Source organism: Corvus brachyrhynchos, unplaced genomic scaffold (genome assembly GCF_000691975.1).
Source record: "Corvus brachyrhynchos isolate BGI_N302 unplaced genomic scaffold, ASM69197v1 scaffold1, whole genome shotgun sequence".
NCBI lineage: Eukaryota > Metazoa > Chordata > Aves > Passeriformes > Corvidae > Corvus > Corvus brachyrhynchos.
The window spans coordinates 9,445,418-9,472,284 of NW_008237222.1; the positions used below are offsets into that span (position 1 = coordinate 9,445,418).

At 37.7% G+C, this 26,867-nt stretch overlaps 1 long non-coding RNA gene across 1 annotated transcript in view; it reads right to left on the reverse strand.

Moving 5' to 3' along the window:
• The window catches only part of LOC108445410, a 245,717-nt gene that overhangs the window by 129,985 nt on the left and 88,865 nt on the right, over window positions 1–26,867 (reverse strand). Inside the window, exons 8-11 of the long non-coding RNA XR_001860259.1 lie at window positions 23,960–24,215; window positions 7,758–7,955; window positions 4,549–4,634; window positions 2,076–2,125 (exon numbers count right to left, since the gene is read on the reverse strand). This is a non-coding gene — a long non-coding RNA (uncharacterized LOC108445410). The remainder of the gene's footprint in view (window positions 1–2,075; window positions 2,126–4,548; window positions 4,635–7,757; window positions 7,956–23,959; window positions 24,216–26,867) is intronic.

A 26,867-nucleotide genomic window follows, 5' to 3' on the forward strand; every position in this document is an offset into this window, starting at 1 on the left:
CCAAAGGATCATTCAGGAAAAGCTATAGGAAAAAAAAAAAAAAAAAAGCAAAATTCAGGATTTCTCACAGCATTTTTAAATGGAGGATCAGATTTATATGGCAAATACTCAGCCCTGCTCCGGGTGTCTGGCCACAGACAAAACAAATGCCAAGTCACCTCTTGTCCCAAGGATCTGACAAATTTGGACAACAAAGCACACTGGTAGTCCCCCTGGAAGCCTTCAGATGTTTTTACACCATTGGGATGTAGCATCCAGTTTAGACATTAGTAGAAGCACAGCAGTTGTATTCCCGCCTTCAGGGTGTTCAGCATAAGCTGGGTTCTGGCAGTTGCATTGCTCATGGCAAGTGAGTTGGTGAGCTCACAACTAGCCAGATCACATCTTCATTGCAGCAGAAGACTGAACTATAGACATGTCAGGATGAGAAAAGTCAATATAAAGGAAATGTGGGAATGGAATGGGATGGGATGGGGAAGGAAAAATTAATGGAGAAATAAGGAAGCAAATTAATGGAGAATAGGAGATGTTTAAAACATCAGCTTTTCCTGATGTTTTTCCCTTTCCCTGAAGACCGCAATTCTGTTTGTGTTTGGGGTGTTACTCTTGGTTTTCTGTTTAGGCTGTTTGGGATTTTTTGATATTGTTACATCTAATTTTGCTTCCAGAACACTCTTCTATATGGTAATAAAAAGCTTCGGCATTGCCCATTACTGAAAATTATTTTGTGGAAGAAGGAGACAGCAAGAAGCACAATTCCCATTGCACAATAAGTAAAACTCTCCCAATGGGTCTCTGTTCATGATAATATACTTGGGTGGAAAAAGACTACAAACAAGCAGTATAATAAATAGCACGTGCAAAATGTACAGTATAATAAATACACTACAGGGACTACTTACAGAGTCTCTTCCACTCCGTAAGCATCACCATCTTCTGTGGTTTGGCACATCAAATATTTGCTATGTACTTTACCATTTTAAAAGCATTGCAAATCCCTGGCTGGACACCAAGTAAATGCTGTATATCACTTTGTCAATTGTTGCCTTGCATATTCAATGTCTGACTTCACCTCCCTCCACAGTTCAATGTGTAGAAACACCAGTAAAAGACATGATTTTTATTTCCAGTGACACGTATTATTAAATGGGTCTGTCACACTGACAAAACAAAGGATTTCTCTTTAAGGAGAAGTCTCAAAGCAAATCTAACCCATTAGGAGACAAGGTCTTCAAAATTATATTTGAGAAACAATTCTGCTAAAAAATTGTTTTGCAAGTTGTGTAAGGTCCATTATCTGAAGAACAACATAGGCCTTTCTGCACCACTGTGGAAGGACAGACATACAAGTGATCCTTATGCATTCCTTAAATACAACACTACATACTTATTAATAAATGTGGCACTAATGCACATACATACCCCAGACAGAGCCATCTGCACATGTAAGGTAATGGAAGAGAGAGAAGAAATTGTAGACAGGCAAGATGGGGAGATTTACCCTTGCAAGAGGCTTGACTGGGCCAGAACGTCAAATTCCAAAGCAGCTCCCAACACTAAAGATGGATTGGTCCATCCTCTCCTAGCAGGCTGGGTAACCTTCAAGGGCTTTCTCGCTCCTGCCTGCCTTGGGCACGTCAAAGAAATCAGCACAGTAACACAACGCTATATCTTATCCAAGAAGGAAAAGAGGAAAACTTAAAGAAATTAAAGGAGTCCAGGTGAGTGGAAATACAGAAGCAAATGATTGAGATTCTGCTTGTGCATGGACTATAAATGAGACTGCTAACAAGGCTGCAAATTGGGATATCATGCGGATGCTGGCAGAGGGAAGAGTGATTGCCAGCTTACTGAGTACAACCTAGATATCAGAAGTTATCCATCATGAGTAGGAACCAGCTACTGGGATGTTGTCACGTTACAACAGTTGCAAGTTGTGTAACTTGCAACTCAGACTGGTAACAGGAGATAAGAAAAGATACTGGAGGGTGATCATGGTTCCATGATCCAATGTGTCCAATTTCTTATCAGCACATCTGACATTTTCTTACCAGCTCTAAAAGATATTTTCTTACCAGCTCTAAAAGACTTTCACTACTGGCCTGGCCTGGAATCAAGCTGGAACCTGCAGCAAGAACACTCCTTGTTAGTACAAGTTAATCCCAAACTTTTCAGTCTGTACTTCTTTTATAGTAAATTTTCTGTGAATAATAAGAACAAATTTGCAGAAATTCAAGGAGGTGGTACAAAGAGTATTTCTTCATTTCTGAAATGAAGAAATACACTCCAGATTTTATTCTGAAAAACAGTATCAGGAAATCAAAACATGTACATCATACATAAGGATGATACAGGAACTATTATCATTGCTATTTTATGTCAGTCATAATGTCACTAAAAACCTTGTGAGTTCTCATGGATTTAAGTTTGTATGAAAACCGCTTTTATCAAGTACTGCTTTTAAAAAGCTGTTGGTTTGCATATTAAAGTTCCTCTTAGGTCATTGAGGTTTTTTTCTGAAATACATGAAAATGTAATAATAACAGCCCACACAGTTCAGCACAACAGTTTAGGATTTTGTACTCTATTATGACAGAGGACATATCTAAGCATTACATTAGCAAAGTGTTTACCTCACTATGCTGAAATTATATCAGTGAAGAATACATGCTCTAGGGCATCTAGCTGTCTCTATTTGTACTCCATGACAACCTTTCATCAGAAAGTGCATCCACAGCAAGTGCATTTCTGGAGCATTTAAGTTATCTGTATCCTGTGTGACATATATTCTTTCCTTAAGGTCAGCTGAAATGTAAATTCTGCCTTTTCCTTCCCCCAAGACTCTATTTAGATCTGCAGACAACACTGTATTTGTCAAAATATCGTCTCATAAAAATGTGGCTAACTCTATATACAGATTGATAGTTATGCACCAAGGACTGATCCCAAATCTTGGTTTGAGTTATTTAATCCAAGGAAAGGAGCCACTCTATCACTGTTTTTCAGAAGACTGATTACCAATGGCCACTTGCCAATGCTAAACTGATCCAGTTTGAGAATGGATTTCAAGCCCAGGCACTTCTTTCAGGAGATTGTTTTCTTCTGTGCCAGCTTTCCACTCCAAAAAATATGTGAATATCCAAAGTTCAGTGTTGTAAGGATAAGCTATAAATTCAGAATCAAATATTGCCTGACTCTACAATGCATGGCTGAAGCTACAAACTCTTAAAAAATTAAAAATAAAACTAAAAAAACCTCAAATAATAGCTTTTCAGAAGTAGAACCTCAAGGTCACCTCAAACCAAGTCAGCACTGAACCTTAATAACAGTCCGTGTCTAAGGAACATTGCCTGCTATTTCATATATGTTTTATATATATATTTCACATCTTAAGCATGTTACAGTGACTTACACATTCTTTAGAGAATGATTTTTTATTTCAGTCACTCAATATGTCATTAACTATTCAGAATTACTGTCAGTGGGAGAGTAGACCTCAACCACTTACTAGATTCTCTACAGTCCTTCTGTAGGCAATTTCCCAGAAAGGCTTTTTGTTCCCCAAAAGTCTACAGTCTTAGTTAAAAAGCAGCAAATATAACCAGCAACATGAGACTGCAAAAAGTAAGACAGAGAAAACTTGAAGATCACTGGATCTGAGATCCAAAAAGACATCTGATTGTATAACAGAGGCCACAGAGTTTCATCCAGGTACTTTTGCACTGAGCCATATAATTTCTGTTTGAACAAGCTATATCTTCCACCAAGGCATTTAGTCTTATTTAGAAATGTCAAGAGAGAAAGAATTCACTTCTCGTCTGGGTAGTTTGTTCCAGTGGTTTACGCCAACAGTATTTCCAGAGCCTACAGAATGAAGAGATATTTTCTGCACTTACATAACTCCCTCTCTCATCTATGCAGACAGAAATTCATTAAAGTCAACAGACCTCAGTCATCACTGATTTAAGGCAAAACCTTTACGTTTCATTGACTGTCTTTACTTTTAATATCATCAAACTTTTTTTACGCCAAGAAACCCCAAGATGTTTACTTGTTTGACAGGGAATAGAAAGAGGTGGACCAATTTCTTATGCTGCACTAATTCTATTGGATAAGGACTGAGGATGCTTGGGTGTGCAGACAGCCTGGTAAATATGGATCTTCAAAAAATTACCCAAAAAAGCATGGTCATACATTGTTGGAAAACAAACTCATGATGGGTTGGGTACAGCTTGGAAAGAAAGTTAAGCATTTGCTAAAGAACTGGATGAGTTTAGCATGGACCAAGGAATACAGAGGGTATTTGTTCTCAATGCAAGATCATCCTTTTCCTCTGCTTTGGAAATGTCTTCCCACCAACCCACTGACTCAGGTGCACTCATTTTGCATTGTCTTCGATAATTTCTTGCTACCACTGTCTTCATTCATTACATGGTAAATATGGTCACAGTCTCCTCAGATGTTTGCAATAAAGCTGTTGCAGTGAGCAGCTGTATGGGGTGGGTTCATCATTATCATCACGTCAACAGTTACTACAAGCACTCCTACCTCCAAAACTGCCACAGACACAGTCAGCTTCTGCTTGTCTCTCACTGCTGGCCTTCTACCAAACGAACGGAAATGGCACTGCTTCCCTGTAAAGAAGCACAGAGTAACAGCTCTTCACATCAGCCAAAAGCTCCAGCTCAGCTGAGAAGGGAAAGAGTTAAAGTTTGGCTGGGACTCGCAGGATATAAGAAAGGGAACACAGGGAAGCAAAGGTTCATGAGCAAGAATAGCTGGAATGAAGAAAGAACCGTGAGAGGAATTAATAAAAAATTATGTAATAGGTAATGTCACCTTCATCGAAGTTTTGTGGGTACTCTAGAAAAGCACCCTATTGTAGGCTACAAAGTTGCTCTATTAGATTTTATATATAACAGGGTAACAGCTCTTTGGGGTCTTTCCAGAGCACAGCACACCACTGCTAGAAGGTGTACCATGTATGGGGTCATGAAGAAAATTAATAGGGAGACCAGTATTGCAAACAGGCTCCACCCTGTCCATCACGGAAGTAATATTATTAATCATTTCTTCTGGCACTTCATATTCTGCTGGGAATACTCTTGGGGAAAGCAAATTTTAACCTCTGAGCTGCCACTCTACTAAGTATTTCTCACCAAAACTTCACAGAATCTCTTGCACAAACTAAATTGCACTTTCCCATTCTTCCTAAGGGCAAACTTTGAAAACTTTCATACTAGGACAAGCTTCTGTCTATGTTTTGGTGTCAAGAGAAATAAGAACAATCTGATGTTGGATGTAAAATCAGTACTTGGAACTCCAGAAATTTCCTTGCCATTTAGCCTTTAGACACAAGATGGCAGCAAGAAATTCATTTCAAGCATTTACTCCCAATAGCTCAGCATTACCTGACAGCAACTGCTAAGGATACGGGTTTGTGGGCTTGGTTATTGAAAGTACTTGGTGGTGTCCACAAACACTCCTGCCCTCACGCTATTCTCCTATCACCCATGGCCCTGAACTCTGCTCTTAGCTCTAGTCGTAATGACCGAGTATTTATTGTACTGTGTACACAACCATGCACAAAAATACTTCTATGGCAAACGCTGTTGTCTAAGGTGTGTCAAGCACAGCCCTTCTAGTGGACATAAATCAGTGGAAACTCATTCATTACGTCTTACTTTATTAAGTAGCCCTTTGTTCCTATTCTTTGCTACTGTGATGTTTTTCCTTTCTCATAGCTTTAGCTTTTAGGATCTAGAGTCTTTAGTAGTCCCAAAAATTTCTTTCTTTTTTTTTTTTTTTTTTTTTTTTTCAGATTTCTCCAGCCTGTGATGTTTTAGAATTCATCTGATCCAAAGTACCAGCTTTAGAGCTGTTCAAGAAAGATTTTGCATATTTCTAAGTATTCTGTGTCAGAAGGAATTTCTGCCCTTTAAATTCAAGTGAAAGTTGGGGTTTGCCATTACTCAGGAAAATTATCTAATTTTACCCCACTGAAAAATGAACAGTGGAAAAATTCAGACCTTTAGTCTACAACTCAAAAGTTCCTTAGTATTTGTGGAATGTTCACAACATTTGTTGATAAGAGAAACTGCTCCAAGGATTCCTACAACCAAGGCAGTGCTCTTAAATCAAAGGTTTTGATCCAAACTTGCCACCTACAACCTGTAACAGATTCAGATACTCTATGGATCAAAGGAACACACGTATAATACACACAGGCCATAATACCTTCTATGAATTAAAAAAATAAAGCAAGTTAAAGAGGACCCAGGGACGGCAACATTCTGGAGCAACATTCCTCATGATGCGAGTAAGCCAGAGCTGCACTGATATTGCTCCTCCTAATGCTGAAGTAACATGACTAAGTAAAAAAAAAAAAAAATATATATATATATACCATATATATACCTGGTTTTATCCATCCACCTCCTAAACTGATGAAACTTCCTGGTAGAGAAGCCACTGATTTTACTTACACAGCCCATCAATGATGTATGTCTGTCTACTTTATTACATATTTTCATTGTCATTCTTTAAATCATTTTCTTCATACTGTTAGCAATTGATTTTTTCAAGTGTCTTTTTAAAACAGGACTGTCTGATTTGGCCTGATAATACATATTTAATCCTTTAATGCCTCAAAATAAATATTCTGCTTCATAGTAGCCAGACATTGCACTTGACAGTACAAGGACACACAGCTATTATATCATCTTTTTTGGGAAACATGGGATATACAAGTATACAGAAAATTTGGCCCTTTGTTTAAACCTTGTAAGTGTTTTTTTCCCCTCAGAAATACATATCTGTCTTCCAAAAATAACATGTCACAAGATTAATGAATATTCCCTTTGTTAAAAACTTTCACATTCTCTGGTCAAGAGGAAAAAATGTCCAGCTAGTAATTAATCTGCGCTCTGGTTCAAGGACAGAATTATTTACTTACAAACTTGGAATGCCAGAGATTGAAAACACATTTTCATCAGGATACTAACAATACTGAGAGTATAGGTTGGGTCTGAAGAACACAGGTAAAATTCTTAAAATATTTACCATGAAATATGTTTGATTATTTATCCTTATTAGCATTGAAGTTTTCACTGGGCATCAGTATTTCTGTCTCAAACTAAATAAACCTAAGTTGAGCTAAAAATTTACATTAAGTTTTTTGTTGGAAGTAGTCCTGATGTTCCCACAAATGCTAAAAAATTTTCAGCATATATTGTGTGTTTAGATGGAAATCAATTCTTCTTTTCTTCAGGAATATTATTTCTAGCATAACATTTTAGAGACCCTGCACTTATTCTATTCTGTCCACAAAGCTCTAAATAGCTTCTCATTTGGCCTGCATTTGAGTATCTGAAGACTGAACTGCATTTTTAACTTTTCCAGATAGCAATTCCTATTTTAAGAACATTTGTTTTTATCTGCTATATGCAGAGTTCCCTTCAGAAAACAAGCACTGCAGGAGCAAAAATCTCTCCCAGTAATCTAAATACAGCAAACAAATTCCTGAGGCCAAAAATTCACACCCCATTGTCTTCCTGGAAGATTTTGTCATGACCTTAAATCTTCACACCTTCTTCTGGTAAACTACAGGGAAAAGATGGAAGCACAGATGTAATTTTTATTTGTCATCCTGGGAGACAAATCCTAGCACTTCCAGTAAATTGCTGCCCAATTTCAAGGAGAGTGAGATTTTTGATTAATCTTCTTAAGCTGTAGACCACGTAAGGAGAAGCACAGACCTTTCACAGGGATGCCTCACACAGAATAACTCTCAGACTTTCAGTTTTCCACTGATGCAGCACAAAGCAGGCAGACTTGGGAGAAGAACCAGAGCAGAAAGGTTCAGCTGGAAGAGCAGAAAGCTGCAGCAGATCTTTCCACATTGTCACCCAGTTCTGCACTTGGTGCAAAGCCTTCCTCCACAGAAGCAAGCAGATCTGAATTGGAACAGAATGAAGCTACAAATTACATAATTTATAAACTCAGCCAAAATAATGTAAAATTAATAGTTTGTTTCCCTTCCCATTTATTTATAAACAAATACACCTTGAATATGCTCAAATATCATTTATATGTGCTTTCCACAAATGCTCAAGCAATCATATGGTACAAATACTATATATAAGTGAGCCTCTGAACTGATGCACAAGCATTCATAGAAACCATATTTTAAAACTTCATGATGAACAATGGTGCCAGGCACTCAAAAGTGTATCCAATTTTGTAGCAGAAGCTATCTTTAACATGGACCAGAAATTAACCACTTAGAGTTACACTTGAGTTTCAAATTTATCTGAATCAATACTGCCAGGGAAATTATCAATAACAATCTTTTTTTTATTATAAAAAATCTTTAAATCTGAATAATGAATAATTCAAAATATCTGCTTTGTTCTTAAAATGTAGTGAAGTAAAGTGAGAATCTACATTTATCAAATAAATTATTCATTGTAAGATTAGTCATTCTGCTCTGCCAATCATATCACACAGACTCAATTACTAGCATTATGGCTTGAGAAGAAACCTTGCCTGATCTTAGCTTACAGTTTCAGCAAAATCACTTAGTCAAACACAGAACTTCAACACAGAGGCTATCATTCAGATAATGTCACATATCAAAGAAAATAAATGTAGTCTGAAGAAACCACTTAACCTAACAAATCTTCAAATAAAAACAAATTAGGTAGCTTAAAAAATAAGTTATATGAAACCACTGAAATACTAGGCTGTTCCAGAAAGAAAAGGGTATTATAAATTTTTGAAGCAAAAGATAGTTATTAGAGAGTATAAATATTATAGGCACAACATTTTTGAATACTGATATGAAATTTTGCAAGAAAGTAGGAGTCTCTAATTTGTATTGCAGTCTGAGACTCAGTTACTTTAGAAACTATGACACAAAGAAACTTCTAATATTAGCTCTTCAAATTCTTTTGTCCCATTCAAGTACACCTAGTGAATCAGGTTCATCAGTACAGATAACAGAGCTTACATAACACTATTTTGCTGGAAAACAGAGATTTCAATCAACTCAATAAATAGTGAATACAGAAACAACATTAATTTTTCAAACCATGAGTCAATATTAAAGATCTATGATATTTTAAACTAGAGTGAGCACTTATCCCTTCTTATTTGTGCATTATTTGTTATAACTCATAAACATGATTCATTTAATTTTGCCTAGACTTTTTTATACTCAAGAGATATAATGACTGTTCAGAATCAAATACAACTAAGTTGCACACACAAAAGTAAAACACAAAGACCAAACAGGTATTAATTTCAGAAAATACAAGTATTCCTACCAGGAGCTTGAAAATAAGAAAACAATTGAAGAAATTATTATGACCATTGAACGATTTACAAATATTTCATTTTTTCCTTCAATCTCCAGGTCTTAAGAATCCTAAATAATAGGAAATTTCATTTCAAATGAAATAATAAATCTCAAGTTTTCACAACTGAGAACAAAGCTTTACAAAACTAAGAAAATGTGTTTTAAAAAATTAGAAACCAGAATGCAATTAAAATTAAATAGTAGTATATTTTTGGGACAAACATAGTGATACTGAGACTAATCTGATTCACGATTTTTAGTGTCTGCTACAACAGGTTACTTTCAACTAACTGACTGACTTTTATCTCATATCATAAAATCATATAATCACAGAATGGTTTGGATTAGAAGGGACCTCAGAGATCACCTAATTCCAACTCCCCTGCCATGGGCAGGGGACACCTTCCACTAGACCAGGTTGCTCAAAGCCCCATCCAGCCTGGGCTTCAACACTACTGGGGATGGGGCAGCCACAACTTCTCTGGGTAACCTGTGCCAGTGCCTCACCACCCTCACAGTAAAGAATTTCTTCTTAATACCTAATCTAAACATCTAATATCTACTCCCTTTAGCAGGTTTGACGTCATTCCCCATTGTCCTATCACTCCATGCCATTGTAAAAAGTCCCCCTTCAGTTCTCTTATAGCCCCTTTAGCTACTGGAAGGTGCAACAAGTTCCCCCTGGAGCCTTCTCTACTCCAGGCTGAACACCCCCGACTCTCTCAGCCTGTCTTCACACGAGAGATGAAACCCGTCCCTCCAATATGTCGGCTGCACCAAACAGCTTCATGTCATCTTCAAACTTGCGGAGAGTGCCCTCAGTCCCACTGTCCATGTCACCAACAAAGATGTCAGAGAGCACTAGTGCCAGTATTGACCCCTGAGGAAGGCTATTATCATTAATAAAAGACAGCATTTCTTAAGAGCCAGTGTTTAACAAAAAATAGACCACATTCTAGACACTGGCTTTATTCTCACTGTAGTGCAAAGGTTCTCGTTAAATCTTATTTGAAGAAGACATAATATTGAAAAAAATTACCCAACAGAGAGCATTGTCTAATGTCCAAGTGCATTTGCACTGAGTTAATAATGCAACCACTGTGGAAGTATTTTTCAATGCCTCAGAAAAGCTTCATTAAAATTAGGAGCTGAAAAAAGACTATGCATCACATTATCTGTGCATTTTTTTATTTATATTAAAAGTCATATCCAGTTATTCAAACCCTTACAGTAAAGCCTTGCTCTACAAAATCACCACAAAAATTACTAGATCTATCTGTCTACATAACTCAAAAATCCTCCAGCACTATTCTTTATACAGAAGCTTTAGTGGAGCCAGGGAAAGTAATATTTGTTAAAAATATTAATAGATATAATCCTTTTTAATAAACATATTTTAATATTGCACTTTATTTGTGGAACTTTACTAAAATCTGAAACTTTATTGATGCTACGGGAGAAATAAAATATGGGCTCCATTTTATCCTGGCTGACTCATATAAATAAATAAGTAAATAGACAAATAAAATAGATAATAATAAAAAAAATGAAATATTTTAAGCCCACCTTAAAATATTTCCCTTTTTTAAGGAAAATCCAGAGGCTATTTTGATAAGTATGAAAATCTAAACATTTCAATCTGCAGTGGCCATTTAAAAAAGAAGTTGTTGAAATGCTAGGCTTGAAGGAAAAGAAAGTAAGCAGCAAAAAACATCAGATGAAGGAAATGCAATTTTAAAAAAAATATTGTAAACCAGACAAAATTGTATAGTCCTAACTGAAAGAGCACAGGAAGGATAATGTGACAGGCAGGCATATACTTTTAGAAGCAACACACTTCATTTTGTACATTTTGTTCCCTTGGCTTGTCAATGTGTAAAGAACAAACACCAACCTGGAGTCTTATTCACCAGATAAGGAATTGTGTTATAGCTGAACTCAATTAACCACCAGCTGAAGAATTTGATCCAGGAAGCTTAGGATGCTTAGAAACAGAATGAGTGAAATGCACAGAACAATTTTTATCATTTTAGAATAATTATACTCAAGAAAAAAAAAAAAAAAGGATAAATTTAGGGAAATAAATATAAAAGTTACAGATATTCTCTTTAAAACAACTTTTTCACTAAGAGAACTAGTGGAATATTATCTAGATATTATTTCTATAAGTACAAAACTGTGTGGAAAAAAGTGACTGCCAATGGCTCATTTTCAAACTAGGTTATGCTTGAGAAGGTCTCAGAACAGTTGAAGTCATTAATAACTTGGTGGAACAGGAAATAGTCCCAAAACTTGGGCAAAGACAGAAGTGGAAGAGACTGAAAGCAATTTGAAAGAGAAGATCCAAAGTAAGTGTGATAAATTGGTGGGGAGAGGGGAATGAAATCACTTAGATGAAATTTTATAAAGTTCAAAGTTCTGCATTAAAAGAAAATCTCAAATATATAGTATCAAAAAGGGGAGGCTGGAAAAGAAAGAACTGGGTAAGTTGGATCACAGACTGAATATGAGTCAACTGTAGACGAATGTTTCAAAACAGAATAATATAATTCTGTGTTTATTAAAAATAAAGCTCTACATAAAACATGGGAGGAAATTATCCACTCTACTAATGACTGGTAAAGCCTCTGCTACATCTATTTTGGTCTCTCAATTTTAAGAAAGATGTGGTAAACTGGAAAGAGTCCTGAGGAGAACAAAGAACAAGGGGAAATTTATAAAATGTGACCAATCAGGAAAAAACAGAAGACTGAAGACAGAATTATAAACATCAGCCAATGTTGACTTTAAAAATTTTAAAGTCATCACATATCCTGTTTCCATCAAAGGATGGCAAGAAGTAATTAGCTTCACATGTGAATGAAGACTTAGATTAGATGTTAGGAAAAGTCTTTATAGCAGAGAGACAGGCCCTCCTAGTGTGGGTACAAGAAGGCTGGTCAGGAAAGTAACCACAGCATTACTTCGCTCCAAAGCAAAATTTTCAGCTGAAAATGGATTAAGGAAAATGACTGCAATCAGAATAGGAGGAGGGAGATGCTGGCTCTCCAGCAAATAGCCTCTTTCACTCAGTCTCAGTCTGCTGCGTCAAATACTCATTACCAACTCCTTTCCTGGTTAAAATTGGTACAAGCAACGGCTTGAAGTTTTCCTTGGTCTTATCAGGTGGCATCAGACCCTGTCTTTTGTCTATGAAATGAAAAGTGGGAAATATTTTTTATCAAAAGACAGCTGTGGATAACTTGGAACAGTAGCCTTGCACCAGTGGTTGATTCCCTGCCATCTTAACAAAGTGAGTTTCACATGAAGCTGTGCTTGTACTTTGGGGAGGTACCATACTAACTTTTTAAATATCTCTTCCTCTCTGATACAGTTATGGTTACATCTAGCATCTTCTTCCTGCCCTTTCATTACACAGACCATCCAAGTTTATGGTCAGTCCCTAGCAAGCAAATGCACTGGACAAGAAGATAACAGTTACAGCAAAAGAAACTCCAAAACTCACCATATGAGGCATAAGGGTATTGAATCTATAAACCTGCAGTTGCAGAAGAAATATGTATTTTCCTCCATCTTGATATTCTGGCCAAGCATATTTGTTTGGATTTGCAAATAGTCTGGTTCAAATAAGCTGTTTCTCTGAGTAGCTGATTTTAAAGTTTCCTCTTGCGAGAAAATTTTCTTGTTGTTTTGCAGATAAAAATGAATGTATTTTGAAGAGACTGTCTACATCCATGGGGGCAGAATAATATTTTGACAGAGGAAATGCCAATGTTTCTCTGCTTCATTCCTGGCCAAAGTCACTCACCAAGGTATGGGAGGTGCTGGGCAAAGGTCAGGTCTTTGGGTGCATTTTGGCTAAATTTCTTCCTGGCTTAAGAAGGTTATTTGGGAACTATTGGCTCCAATGAATGCAGATAGTATCTGTGATTCTTTTTTGGGTAATTCATGTGTTTAGTGCCCTTACCAACATGGAAGACTATGGTAGTTAACCCACTGCTTTTGTGGTGCCATGTTCCCCCTCCTGCTCTCCCCTGCCCTTAGCCTTGACCACTCCCTCAGGCTCTCCCTATTGGTTCCTGTACCCCAACCCCACCCAGGGACTGCTCCTGAGCCCCTGACAAACCCCCCCAAGCCCGGATCATGAGGTCTCTCTACATCTGGGGATCGTGGGGACAAAATGTGATTAAAATCCTCTCAAGCCCTCGTGGGAGACCCTCCTTGCCTCGTTTGCCATCACCGGTTGTAGTGCTGCTAGCTGCTGGAGCAAGATCATGGGGCCGTCTGAAATGGACTACGGGAGGGCAGCCAGGATCGAACTGCCCTAAGCAGCCCCGCTAAGCTCTCAGCAAGCTACAGCCTGCTAAGCAAAATCTAGTGATTGCAACAGAAGACCTTGTTTTCAAAGAGATAATGACTGACAATTTGACTTATGCTCATCTCTTTAATCTGCTGTGGGCTATAGTCACTGCTGAAGTGTGTTACAAGGAGCACACTGCAGTGCAGGATGCTGTTCAGGTGACAGCAGCTGACTGCTCCACTTCAGGATCTCCTTGGAAGTAAAGGCATTATCCAAACTATGCACAGAAAGTTGTATCATCATAAGGTGACTGACATTCTCCACAAGAGGTATCAATAACATTAATTTTCATGTTGCTGCTCTGTGCTTAGGCTGCAGAGTATGGTATTGGTCAGCTGCTTCTCTGCCTCAAACCTGGGGTGCCCCAGGGTACCACCTGGCTCCTTCTCTCTCTGCCACAGTGCAGGATCTGTGGGCCCAAACTGCTGGACCATAACAGTCTTACTCAAGAACTCATCTGCCTGGTGTGCAGTCCCACCCTGACCCAACCAAAACCTCCTTCCACCCACATTTGACCCAGCACGATATAGGGAATGAGAGGAGTTTTGTCAGATGCCTCACCAGATGCTGCCAGACATTGTAGGATGCCTTGCCTGAGCTTACCTGCAGCTGTTGGCTGTCTTACCTATTCCCAACATGGTACAGCTACATCCTACCCCTCTCTTGGAGCAGCTTCTCCAGTTCCAGTCAAGGCAGAAGCTTTGTGTAACACACAGTAAAACTTCAGGCACTGAAGTGCAACACAGGCACAACAGGAACAGACAGAACAGACTGACAATTTCAAGTATTCCACCTAAGAGCAGGAACTGACTATAAAAAAGCACTGGAGAACTGCATCAGCAAAAGGTTCAGAGATAAAATAAACACTGTAAACATAATACAGCCTTTCATAGTAGGAGAAAGACCGAGGGAGGAGGAACAGTACAGCCTTTGCTGTTTTGACTGGCATCACTGCTTGTCTCGCTCTCACAGGTTGCCAGGTTAAGGTTTTGTTTTGAATCAGTCATTTCCCTTTGAACAGTGGCAACTGTTACCATTGTTACCCTGTTACACTGAATATAAAACAAAATTTTCACCAGCAGCTTTCCTACCATATGTTTATTCTAGGAGGCAGCAGGCAGCTAGGATTTGGTAGCAGAGTGAGGAAACATTTGCAGGACCTGTCTCAACAATATGATTGCCTCAATCACAGCAATATCATACAGGAGGAGACACTGAATTCACAACTGCTGTCCATGAGACCTAACCCAAGAAATCTAATAATGTGAGGATTTTTTTCTCTTTAATTGAAAGGTTAGTATTTCAAGAATCATCCCTCTGAAGTGTAAAGCATACACTTGAAGTATTAGTCCTGAAACTGTGTCAATCATGTTTTAACTGCAAAATCATTTAACAGATTTCTTTGAAACACTTTCACTTTTTCTCCACAATAAATCGAGACACATCCTGGTAAAAGCAGTTTCCCACAGAAAAGTGATATGAGGGGTGTAAAAAAGGATTTCATAAGGTTTTCATATTAGCACATTAGCATTAGGAAGATGAGTTTGAATATCTCCAAAAGCTATCATGATTTCCTAGTTACTTATGGAAAATATTATAAAATTACACCCGTTTACTTATGATGTAGGTCTTCTTTCAAATCATTTAGCTATGAGGAACTAGATGTATTAAAATCAATGTAATCTCTCTTTATAAGAACACCTTCACAGTTAAATCAGATTATTATTGCAGTGCTTTGTAGTTCAATAAAGCAGGTCAGTAAATAATGAGTGCCCCCTCTTTGCATTAATTCCTAGAGCGGATGCCAAATTACCAGTGACCTCTCACCCCTAAACAAATTTTCTTAAATATTTGGTAAGATAGCTAGAAGTTCCTAGAAGTGGTTGAGAATAAACTACCCATATGGTCTCCTGGACTTAAAAAAAGCTGAAGTCTGATGTAATGTTACAGGCATTGGATGATAGTTTATTAATAACAGCTTGTATTTTTGAAAGAACCTAGAAGAGTTAGACTTCCAAATCCAAGTGGCCTTTAAAGGGAAATTGTTGCTAAATCCCATAGGTTCTTTTGAAATCCCAGACATCATTAAAAACTAGGAGAGGAGAAAGATACATCATTTTGACCTTAAAAGGAATCTACTGTCAATAATTTCAGCTGCTTTCATTCAAATGAAAGGTATATTTTTATGAATGAGAATGAATGGTCTTCAGCAATCCTAGAATTTAGCTAACATTCAAATTACCCTTCTTGTAGGTAAAATAAACTTCTTATATCAAAGTAGTGTAGTTTATTCAGGTAAAACAAACTTCTTATATCAAAGTAGTGTCGTTTATTAATTATTCTGCAAGTAGCTAGATAACCACCTTTGACTTGTTTAACTGCACTTCATTTTTTGAACATTAACAGGAACACTTTATATGTGTGAGATTTATGTCATGCTGAGACAATTTTTACAAGATTTAGAGACCAGTATGTGAAGAAAGCAAATCTTTTAGAAGGTATGAGAAACAAGACAAGGATGGGGGTGTTGAGCTTTTAATGAAATATAGATGCCGATATCATTGCAAAAATGTATACACAAGAAAAAAACCAGAAGTCTAATCAGCCTAAGTTCATTGTTATGGCAATGGATCTGCCCCAGGAAAGTTTTGCTGTCCTTGTTCTGATTGGTCATTTCTTAGTGCCAAGTGATTTCTCTGAGCTCTGAAGTTGTTGCCTTCAGTGTTTCAGCTGGAGAGAATAAGCAATTAAGAAAAATTACTATGAAAGCAGACTATAAATAAATTAAAATACTGTATCAGAAAGGGGCCAGTCTGCACTTTTGCAAGTGGTAAATACAAGACAGGAACTCTTTTTCCCCAGTTTACCCCCTCTCCCCTCTACCTATTTATTTCCAAGCTCACAGAGTACATCAGGAAAAGCACCACTGAAAAAAAAATAGGAGTAGGCAAGAGAGGAACATGCAACAGATGTTAAGACATGCACAGAAAAACATGCAAGTGAAAAATACACAAATTAAATTCAAGGTTTTGAGTTGCTTTCTTTTATTTACTTGTGCTGAAGACTAACAAGCTCTTCATTACATCACATTATGATCACATTATGTGTAATTAAAGTGTGTTACATTTCAGATTCTGAAAAGCTGATGTGGTGAAGCAAGTTTCTGGAAAATATGTATAAAGATGTTTGAAGTATTTGTATCCTTTCACTTAATAATGCCCAGTTAAATAAAATCTGACAGCTTCCTTATTAAAACTATGAAGTGATGTAAAACATCCTCCCTCAAGGACTCCTCAAATATAAAATAAACAGAATGTAAAGAGTCCACACTTTTCTCTCTCCACAAAATGTTCCTGTCTTTTGGCTGAAACAAAGAAGCTGCATAAAGTTAGCTGCATGTCCCAGTAATCAAGGGAAGAAATTGGAAAATAACCCTGCCAATTGTAACTCCAGGAGTTTTTTTGGCCAAGGTAGTGTCAACACAGTGTCCCTTTGGCCAACCAAGAGGTTACTGAAACAGAAGAAAAAATACACAGAGTTGTCAAAAATGTCCATGAATAGATAGGGTCAAATTTTCCAAAGACAAAAGCCTTTTTCAAGCAGACAAAAGAATCAGCATGAATTATACACCTGTATTTGCCACAGTGCCACATGAAAATGCTGGAGCATAAGTAGATGGGAACAAAGACAGAAAAAAAACCAGTGGAAAATGTTCAGACCCCACTTTTTTTCTTTTTTTGTTCTTTTTTTTTTCCCCCCCCCCCACAGAAAGAAGTACAAGGGGAATTTTTCACTCTCCAGTGTTCTGGATGCCAAAAGTTTCAAATACATAAGAAGTGAACATCTGTGCAAATTTCATCCACAATATAAACTCTCAGCTTGGACCTGCTCTGGCAATTTGCACATAAGGAAATCTAATCTCTGTGTTTAGTGATAATAGTTGCACTTTCAAATGTAAGCACAAGTTTTTGTATGAACAAATCAATCATTAAAGATAGAGGGTCAAAAGTGATCAGAAAGTGCCAGAATCATCCATTGAAGAATTCTTCTAAAAGTGGATGATCCACTACTAACATTGGAAGAGATATAACATCTATTGGAGCCAGTAATGCTCCTTGCAACTAATTAACTAAGATGGCTGACAACCAAATATTCCAGATAGTCGTGACTGTAGAGTTGTCTGGAGACTTGACTGGATTTAGGGGAGGACACTCAACATGACTGTAATCTTTTTTTCAACTGTATTCTTACATTGGTGGACCCATACCCTCCCAAGACCCTTAAAAGAAAAAGAAAATTGTTGACTAAGTCAGAAGACATCTGGCAGACTTAGTGGAATGCACTGATTGTGTTCAATGACATCTGCTCCACAGAGAAGCATTACCTGGCTCTGTTCAGAATAAGCCAGCTGTCCAGTCAGCTGGAATGAGCAGTCAGAGGCATCTGAAGAAATCAGAAATATGACAAATACATAGTGCATTCAGATTAATCAAGAAATGGCCTTTCTTGGTAAAAAGCTAGGCATCCAAAGGAAAAAGGATTGCCAATTGAAGATTGTGTGTCTCTCTAGAAGTATTTCCATAGGGACATTTCTTTGGATCAGGATGATGGGAAGGAGAAGATTTGCCAGTGTGTACCCTACATGCACAAGCAGCTTTCTGAGAAGTGGCAGCCAAAATGGCTATGTGGCTTACACGAGATTTACATTGAATAACTCTGCTGCTAAATCAAGATTCTTGACTTTGTACATGCTCTAGAGGGGCTGTTTCTTGAACTGGAGGGAAGAAGTTGTTTACATCCTTTTATGGCAACTGACAATATTTCTACAAATATTCTAACCTCTCGCCACAGGGAAAAAAGAACCCAATCATGCTATGATTCAGGTCCAACATATACCTTAAATGAAGTAATATAATAAAATAAATATACAAGGAAGCATTTGGAGAAAATGCCCATGTGAAACAGCCTCTACCAGAGTTCCTGAGTGACTGATTTTGTAAGATTCAAACTAGCATCACCATTCAGAAGAGCTTTAAACTAAGAGACCCAAGGAAGAAAACTGGAAAAAGTCATGTTCCAGTCTCCAAATCCCTCTTTGCTACACAGGCAAAAGAAAAACAGTTGAAAGAGTTCAGCAAAAAGAAAAAAACACCAGCAGAAGCAGCAAAGAGAAAAGTGTAAGCAGAGAATATAGAGTAGTCATGGAGACAATTCAGTTACTGAAAGGATTATAAAGGATTGAGTTGAAGTGGGTGAGGTAACAGAGAGACAACTTTGCTGTTTGGAAACCAATGAAAGGTGGCAAGGTTACAAACCAGAGGAAGTGAAACCAATAGGGGAGGACATGATATTAGACAGTAGAGCCATAACAAGACTTGGTGGACTAACATTCATTATTGGAAAGTGGATATTGAAATATACGATAATCTTCTGAAAGCTGGAAATAAAATCAGGAGTAGAATACTGCCATAGTTTAATAAAGACCACTTCTGCAAATAAAAATCTGTATTAACATGGATAAAACCATAGCTTTTAAGGTCAAAATCAATTTGAATGAAGGGCTTTAAAATGAATTAGGGTCAGAAGTTTGCCATTGCCTCGCATAGATCAAATCTGAACCTGGATGAGGACCTCATTAATATTTTGTTGGAAAGAAAATGGCTGTCAGAAATTGTATCACTGTGTGGACACATAAATTTCCCAGACATATTGGAAAAACATGCTACCAAATATGGTAGGACCTACTTGTTCCTGAATGCGATAGCCAACATATTTCTTCACTAAGTGTACTGTGACTAATAAGTACCATTACAAAAAAGGTTCTGGTCAGCTGGAAATGACAGATCCAGCAGAAGACCTGGGCACAGAACTTAATCACAAGATTACGATGAGTCACCAGAGTGACGATAAAGCGCAATGTGATACTAGCCCACAGCAAAAGCAAAGTATTTCCAATAGAAATTGGGATGTATTAATATCATTATAAAAGAAAACAGTAAACTGAAGACAGTGCTCTGTGTTACGTTGTGTGCAAAGATGAACTCAGACCAGAACAGGTGGAAGGAAGGTCTAGTCATCCTTGTGTGGAACTGAGAGCCTACTTTGAGAGGAGAGACAAAAATGAGAGCAGAGATGAAATGTGGCTGCTCTCTATGAACTGTGTTAGCATAAGGTAAGAACTGGAGGACTAACTACGGGGTTACGTTGGGAGGGAAATAAAGTGGCCTGAATTAATTTAAGAAAGAAAAAAAGAACAAGTTTCCTTACAATCAGCTGCATAAAGCCTTGAACAAGCTTCCTGAAAGAAGTGCAAGAGCAAAAAGTAATGATGAAAGACATTGAGGCTAGGAATGGGATTACATGATGCAGTTCATCCCCAGCACAGAATACTGCAAATAATGGTCCAGTAAAACCCTTCCCCTGTTCAATGTCCACATAAAATTATTAAGCATACGTGAGATGCAGCTTTTCATCAATAGATACCAAGCTACTCATACACGACAGTTAATACTTGTATAATATAGCACATAGAATCAGAGCATCATAGAATGGTTTGGGTTGGAAGGGACCTTAGGGCTCATATTCCAACCTCCCAATACATTTAATACTTAGTCCTCTACATGCTGTACAAAGCTGTAGTGATTTATATAAATGTAAGACATTGTTTAATATATTGGATTTTTTTTTGCACTGTATATAATAAGATTCATAAGACCTATACTACAGAAAATGTGGAAATATGAGCTAAATCTATGTAGCATCAACTAGTATCAAATACCATTGGCTTTTCACAATGCAAATTACATTTTTTTATTTTCTTTCTTTCTTTCTTTCTTCCTCCCATCTTCTGTTTAAAACATGAACAATAAATAAAACAAAAGGGTCACATTTAGAAAGCAGAGATGAAAATGGGTGTTAGCTTTGACATATATAGCTATGTTCAAAATGCAATACACTATATAATGTGCTTTTTTCTCCTCTGTTTCAAAGTGTCCAATACCACATATAATGCTATGTGTAGGTAAAGTTTTTTCAGATCTTATTGTCATAAATGTTACTTTTTTGTGTTATCTACAGTGGACCTGAGGAACAAACTGCTCCTAGCTGTCACTGGGTCAGTGAACTTCCAAAATGAATTAATCATTTATGACAACTAATAATTTATGTAGCAATGTAAGATAGAACAATGAATTCAGCATCAAAATTGCATTTTTCAGGAAGTAAGTGTCTGTGAGTATGGGGTCAGAAAATAATTTCATCTCAATTTCAGCCATTCATTTTGATGGATATGGGGATATTTCAGCTTTCCTTTACTGTAGGGGTAGTAGCTGCTGCTATATGAAGGCAAGAGATGAGATATGAATTGAGGCTCCGTTGTAATGTAGTTTTCCTCCCTTTCACATAGAGTGTGTCTTCCTTTATATATAAGTGTTGCAGTGCTAGGTTTGGTTTAGCAAGCTGCAGCTTTCCTGGAGAGCACAGCAGAGCTGCTTAGGGCAGGGCAGCCATTCTGCCCTCCCGTAGTCCTTTTTGGTCAGCCCTGAACTCCTGCTCTGGCTAGCTGGGCTCTGCAACACAGAGATAGCAAAAGAGGCAGAAGAGGGACCCTCATAGAGGCCTCAGAGGACTTTCATTGTTGCATCGCATCCAGGTGGTCTCCTGAGGCTGAGAGACCTCCTGGTCACAGAGCAGGGGGGTTTTCTCAGGGTCTCAGGGGCAGTACATGGGTGGAGTTGGGGTACAGGAACCAGTAGGGAGTAGCCAGGGCTAGGGGCAGGGGAAAGGGGGGAAAAATGTGGAATAAGAAAAGCAGTGGGTAAATAGACCACCACATCCCCCCCTTTCATATTAAATTGAAAAGGGAAGGGCATAATTTTTATACAACAGAAAAAATGGTAAAACCATGCAAAATAGTTAAATTTAAAGTGATGAGGCGATTGGTTGTTGTTGACTTTGGAGATTGGTGCTGGTTGAGTTCTCAAACAGCAGCTGCTTTTGTAGCTTATCACGTTCTTTCTTCTGCTGGGGCTGCTGGGATGACATCTTTTCGGTTGCTGCTTTCTTCACTTCTCGTCAGGGTGGCCTGGCGAGTGCGGGAGGGGGGTGCTGTGTCGCGGTTCCTGCGCTGTGCGGTGCGCGGAGCCGCAGCTCCACACCGATACCCTCAGGGCAGGCCGGCCCGCGTGATCCTAGGGGTTTTTTGGGGTTTTTTTTTCACTTTCGGCATGGGCGCTGCTCTCATGCTGCAGTCCCAAGCTGCCCGGCAGAGGCGGGGGCTGGCCCGGGGCAGGACCGCGGCGGGCTGTGCGGCCCCAGCGTATGAGGACTAAATTCAGCAAAGAAAACTATGTAAAATTGACATAACCATAAGAAAGTTCAGGGTTGAGCTCATTGAAAAACAGGAAAGATACTCTCTAAAATTCAAGAAACTTGTATAAACTTTTTGTATACACCTTTCATCAGTAATATACAAAATTATACAAGCTACTGAAATTTCACAACTAGTGTCAGAATCTCAGTGCTTGAGTCTATGCCCTTCTGACCTCAGTAAAACTCAGAATTGTCATCTTGATGTAAACTTCCTCTCTAGCCTACACAAAAAATAGCTTGACCATTCCAGGTAATGAGCAGAGTTACAGAGTTTGTATGGCTCATTTGGAAAGAGTTAATATGGGACTTGCACATTACATGTGGATTTCTGCATCTATACCAGGTAGGCTAATGTCACATACACAGCTGGATAGAAATGAAGGAGGAAGGATAAAAAGATTCATAAATTAATTACACTTTCCACATCCAGGTATCTACACTTTTAAGGTCCACAAATGAGATTTTAGATATCTGCAAAGCACATCTCTCAAACCACATACAGAACAACAACTATATTACTTAACTTCAGGTTGCATTTTGAAGCATGTAAAATCTCAAAGACTACTGGAGGGCACATGTAACTTCCTCTGAAAAATCAAGCTTTGAGCATTCAGGCTGCTTTTCAACGTGCTCATCACAGAAAAGTATAAGCAGTTTAGAAGATAAGTCACAGGAAATGTACTCAACAGCATTCTTCACGATTTCACCGGAACACAAATACAGCAGACCCCCACTGCCAAGGACAGTTTTGGTCTATCTGCCTGTGTTGGGCTCATTGGGGAACATTTTTCCCTCTTTCTTTTGGCAGGGCATCTAAGAAAATGTAGAGACATAAAATCAGATCCACCAAAATCAAAATACATAACCTATTTGAATAGAAACTAAGATTGTTTTCATTATTACAGCAAGTCTTCTATGATACAAGTCCTAATATTTTAAGATGTGCTTGTATTGCAACAAGTGATTCAAATAATTTTCAAACTTGAAACATGGGCAGATTGCTTGCAGTATAGCTGTCCATCTGGAAATTTCAGATTTTGTTTATCTATTTTCACAAGAATTTTGACATATCAAACACTTGGGGTTGCAGAAGATGACAATTCATTTTGACTACACACTGTCTAAGTAAACACTTGTCAAATGAGGAGTGCTGAAATCAAAACAGGGTTTGTATGTGTCACTCCATTAATTGCAATCTTCCTGGCTACTGGTCCAAATTTTAGTTACTGCTTCAATACTGTTCAAGAAGAAAAGCAGCACTCAGATAATTGTCAATTCTGTAGCATGATGAGTTGAGTAGCATTAGATGTGTCTAACAATAATTATATTTCTACCCTGTCCAAAAATACATGGAGCAACTGTTGAGGCCTCTTCACTGGTAGCCATGACATTGGGGCTGAGAGCAGACCAGCCTCACTGGGGAAGGATTGAAGGAAAGCCTTTGAAAAGGCTTTGAAAGGAAAATTTAGTAGAATTGAACTAGTCCTAGCTGGAGGCGTGAGCTAGGCAGCAAGCTTTTAGGCATTAATGGACACTGAGCTTGGCTCAGGAGTCAGGGCTCAACTTGAGAAAAAGTGAATTCTCATTAAACACCCACCCAAACAATTGTAAATCCCTTGTAACCAGCTGTTGCCACCATCTTAGATTTACACAAGACATAATAAAGAATCAAAGAGGAATTTAAAAGCAACCAAAAGTTGGAGCAGTAGGAGAAGGTTTGGATCCCAACCTGCCTGAGCTTGGAAAGGCTTCACACACTCTACTTTTCAGCTTGAGCCCATCTGCAGTTTCAAGTGTGTTTGTCAATTTAAATTAGACCTTTAGAATTAAAAAAAAAAAAAATATTTTACCACTAATTCTTTAAGTGTTACCTTAAAGCTGGGTAAATCATTTGCAGTGAAATTCTGACTCATTCCAATGGGCCCTGCCTTCCAGGCTACACAAGTTTATGAATCCCAGAGCATTCAAATGAACTCTGCAATGCAGTTGTCCATAAACACAACAAGCTCCAAAATCTCCCTCCACAGTCAACATCCCTTACTCAATACATGCTCTGAATTCCTCTTCTTCTGTCACCTCTGATCCTCTCAAATGCTTCGTACTTTCCAAAATCAACTAAATGGAGACCTAAAATGTAGATGAAGAATAAGATAACACAGTGTTAGTCTGATTCCTTTGCAAGCACAGAAAACAAAGCCTTAAGGTTCACTTGCCCTGTGGAAATTAAAGATTTTCAAGATTAAAACAAGCCTAACCTGCAGCCTACACCAACCATAGATAAGGAAGGGCCTTCACGTGTATTTATCCATATTTATTTTTCAGGTGCACAAACTGGACGCACCACAATTCTCTGAAAACTTTGCGAAACACATGACACCATGGCAAGCAGCCATCAGAAAATGACCAGGACAGCTAAAGGAATCATTTATAAATCAACATTAAAAAAAACACCACTTAGTAGATTATTTGCTGTAAAATGTAGCTAGGATGAGAGCAGAGAGGTACATAAAAAACTTGAAAATATTTGTTTGTTTTTAATGGTTTGACTTTTCAAAATAATTGTTTTCTTTTAAAATGTGTTTAAAATTAAGGAGGATTAAAAATCCCACAATTATATGAAATAAAGTATTTTGGTGCAGAAAATGTTTAATGTAAGCAGAAATATGTGTTTATTTTATTTGCATTATGTTTGGATTTTTTATTACAGTGAGATAAACAAAAATTTTTCACTATGAGTCAATCTGAAATATTTTTTTAGGTTTTTTAGTTCAGAAAGTAAAGTGAAAAATTAATTATTCATTAAGACCTAATGGCAAAGTTTTCACTGGAAAGAGACTGGAACTTTCTACCAAGTACAAATAAAGTCTTATTTGTTTATTTAAATTCAGTTCAGTAAATGACTAAGTCCAAGAATATATATAGAAGAAAAGAGCTGAGGCTAACTTCGCACTTTCCATGGTTTAGGAAGTGTGCTTCTCCCCAAATGTGACATTCACATACATATTTCTAGCTCACATATATCACACATCATATTGTACGTGGATATCAGGTTGCCAATGTGTCCTATAACCAATGCATCACTTACCCTGCCTGAACCCAACCTGGTCCTATTAGGATGAGGTCACAAAGTAATGAAAGTGTTAATAAAGTTATGAATTTGATGTCAAGTTTTACTACTGAAAGATCAGCCAGAGGTTATGCTGTGCATTTTACCGCATACAAATATCTCTCAAACAGGCTAAAAGTAGCCACTGAAACAGATACTTTAAACTTCATCTTCAAGCATACCATGCAACCTGGCTTAGTGGAAAATGCTTATTAGCTGCTATGCAAGGGGCCTGACACACTAAATTTGTAGATCATAAAACATGAAGAAGACATTGGTTTTCTACCTCAAGATATTCAACAGCTGTGTTTATTCTCAGATTTTTTTTACAGATAGGAAATCAGGCACAATGCCTTTTATCTAACAGGAGTAGGAATTCTTTTTAATTCATTTTCTGAAGACATTAGTTTCTGTCTTAGCCACTGTCTTAGCACTGTACATACTTTCATCAAAATGACTCAGCTGTAACTATTTTCACTGGAGTTAGGCATGGGTTTCATAGTTTCCAATCTAGTGCTATTCTTTGTCATCTTTCTTATTCCTAACTCTGAAATTAAGGTCTTAAGTTTAAATAAGCTGTCTTAGAACAACTGCTGAAAGAATTTATCCGTGACAATACTTGGTAAACTCAGATTTCTGGGTTTAACCCACTGAATCACTTCTAAGCACTTTGGCACCCAGGTACTGCAGCATTCAAAATGCCACCTTCAACACAGGAGTCCAGCATTTCTGACAGTATTTTTCACAGGCCGAAAGTACATTAGTGCAGAAGAGAGCTGCCCATCCAACATGCTCTGGTTGTTCCACACAGCTCACGAGAGTCCACCCAGCCATGGATGGATCCTAACAAATCCTCTGATGATTTCCCATATGCAGATATTATCAGCAAGTCACGTAGTTCCTTTTGTGACTAATGCTCCAAATGACATGATGGCTGAAGGATGGCATTCCTCATGCACTGCAAGAGCCAAGCATAAATTAGATAGTTTTCATTTTTTTTTTTTTTTTTTTTATATATATTATATGGCTACCCACCAACACCAATTTTCAGCCTTCTTTTAGTCTTCAAGGTTCTGGGGGCTTTTTTTTTTGTTTGTTCACTGGAGTCTGATGGGAGGCAAAATTTACTAAAAAATAACAGAATAACCTCTTTCCTGTCTAATGATTGGCACTGAGAGGAACTTTTAAGTTCTGGAAAGTCTGAAGGTCTTCTTCATAAAGCTGATGAGCTTCTCATCATTCTACAGGCATTTTTGTAATATTACCTAGGCAAGAGTGATCCAAGCCAAAACCAAGATTTATTAAAAACAGAGAAAATGGAATCCAAAGAAACAGTTTCCTGAATAGCAGGGAACTTAACACTTCAGTGAAACTGGATTTCTATGATGGCAAGTGGTAATGATGGGGTCAGACACATAACTTCAAGTAGTTTACAAAATAAGGATACCTGATACAAACATTAGACTGTTAATATGTTTCATCCTTACCTGAATATACATTGGAGTACATATATTCTTAGTAAAATATCACAGTTCCAAATATTTTGCTGCTCAATCTAAATACTTTTTATGATAGAAACAAAATTAAAACACAGTATCAGTTTACAGAAGAGTATATCCCTCAGGATTGCTTCACATTGCGACATCCACAAAATGTAGATAGTTAAATTATTT